The following is a 2,700-nucleotide window of genomic DNA, read 5'->3' as shown; positions in this document are numbered from 1 at the left end:
CTAACCATCCTTTGCATTCAGATCTTCCAGGACAGTTCCATCCTGTTTTTATTACTAGGTATGCAGTTCATTCTAATAGTCAGTCGTTCTCCATCATAAGGCTCATTATTACACAATACTCTAGAAGTTTTATTCCAGCTGTGACCAAGTTGTGGAATGATCTTCCTAATCGGGTAGTTGAATCAGTAGAACTTCAAAAGTTCAAACTCGCAGCAAATGTTTTTATGTTGGCCAGGCTTACATAAATCCTTTTATAGTTTGTATATCAAATATCAGTATTTAATGTTGTTAATTTTTAAAAAATATTTTATTTTTGTTTTCATTACTTCTTATATCGTTTATTTATTTCCATATTCCCTTTCATTACTGGGCTATTTCCCTGTTGGAACCCTTGGGCTTATAGCATCTTGCTTTTCCAACTAGGGTTGTAGCTTAGCCAATAATAATAATAATAATAATAATAATAATAATAATAATAATAATAATAATAATAATGATAGGAACTGAATTTGTTTAAAAAACCTTTTTTTTCCTACATTAGAACAACACAGATTTGTGCAGCCTATTTGCAAATTGTGTTAATATAAGAAAATAATGTGAATTTTTGGATTGGCCAATTAAACGTTAATTTCATCAAAACAAAAGATGTACTTAATTCATTATATCTTGGGGGAACTAATGCGGAGTCAACTGAACATAATTGTTATGATATTTGATAAATAAAATGTTAAATCAAAAGATTAGGAAGTAACTAGGAACAAGATACATACAGTTATCTATACTCTCCACGAATATGTCCAACATACTATATATACAGTGCTACATTGCGCAGGCCCCTTGGGCCTTATTGGGCTGTTCTTGGTTGGACTTACACGTGATTTTTGTTAAGTTATATTTACCAACTACGATAGGATGGGTTTACCCACACATGGTAGTGACTGTTACCATCACCCCCAATGCAATAACATTGGTGTATACATTTCGAACATGTTAATTGAGGGTCACTGCCTCTTCATAACTGGAACTAGTGAGTTTTAATTTACGTGTAATATAGGGAAAATTACTGCTTTTCAATCAGTGACTGCCAGCTACCTTGCCTGCCCAGGGAGCGACGTAACAAGTACACCAGATAGGAAAGGGAGAGGCTCCACGTTGTTAGCAATGACTGGTTAGAAACTGACAATTTCGTGGTATGAGTGTACTGCTCATTACCCACTGACGGACCCGTTTTCCTCATTTTTTCCTTATCACAATCTTCATGGAGCCATCTTTGTAGCTATCCCAGACAACGCTGAGGCGATAAGTATGGCACAGTTACTCTGATGTATGGGATGAAGAGTTGGTGGGCATATTCTTCAAATGTCTTGGCAGTGCCAGGCATCAACATCTTCACGATGATGGTGTTAATGAGAACAAAAGAATTGACAATAGATGCACCAGATTGAGCTTCAGCAATACTTTCAAGGCATTCCATCAGTTGGCTTTGCTACCCATGAGTAGGTGCTCTGCATTACATAACACAGGAACACATACTCTATTTTCATGACAGAAGACTTCATCCGGGTTTCCATCCCAGTTTTGGCAGCTAATATAAAGCCTTGCTAATAAGATCATATTATTCTTCATAGATGCTCCCTTTCGATTAGGTAGGTATTTTTTATCTTCTGTGCATTCCAAACAGGCCTTTTCATAGGTTCCTCAACAGCTATGGTTCTGTCTATGAGGCGATGTTTTTTGAGTAAGCTTCAAACTGTTCCTTTGCAATTTGCTGAATACAGCAAACTGTTTCAATGACTACAGGATCAGCAATGTAACTGGTATCTAAAACTAGCAAATCTGGACTGTCCTCCTCAAAGGGATTCTCCAGCTCTTTAATGAATCCCACAAGCGATTGCACATTTTGGGCAAATGCTTTCTGTGCACTTGGTGTATCTTCTCCTCAAACTCCAGATAACTCTGGCCACCTCTGGCTAGACTACCATCCAGGTCCTCTGTTCGTGGTCAAGGGGAATTGCTGATAATGCCCTCTTGGTCTTTTGTACTGTGAAGTAGCTTGCCTTGAACTCATTGTAGATTTGTGGGAACAGTTGTGGAAGTCCTGCCATGTCACGCAGATGGACTCGTATCCAGTAGGAGTAGCGTATATGGTCATGCTCAAAGAATAATGAGGCAGATTTCAAGATGCTCATGAATATTTGATTTTCACCATTAAAAATAATATCATAAACACTGAAAAAAAATAACGATAAAACTAAAGTATTGCAATGCATCATTTTGGATAACTAAAAAATTTCTATGTAATAGCCATGAAAGGGAAGTGCTAAATCGATGGCAATAGAAAAGGGAATTTTGAAGGTCTCGGATGAACGACAGGTCTTTTGAAATTTGTCTGTTCTTATGATTCATTTGAAAGTAAAAAGATTTTGTCATATAGTCCATGTACGACGATGTAATAGAAATCCATGTTATTGGAATAAAAAAAATATTGTATTTTCATGGTAAATGTTCATCTTTGCGAAAATACGTTTTTTTTTTTTTTTTTTTTTTTTTTTTTTTTTTTAATGAACTCATTGGAATATAGGGCTCATGTATTTTTTAACTAATAAAACTTTTCTAAAATTAGAATAGTTTTACATTTTCTCTTTTTATGAAAGAATATTTTTGTTTTGTGAGTGCACTATTCCGTTCAGGTGGATATTT

This window comes from Palaemon carinicauda, chromosome 21 (assembly GCF_036898095.1).
Source record: "Palaemon carinicauda isolate YSFRI2023 chromosome 21, ASM3689809v2, whole genome shotgun sequence".
Taxonomy (NCBI): Eukaryota; Metazoa; Arthropoda; class Malacostraca; order Decapoda; family Palaemonidae; genus Palaemon; species Palaemon carinicauda.
Note: the sequence above shows the minus strand (reverse complement) of the source record.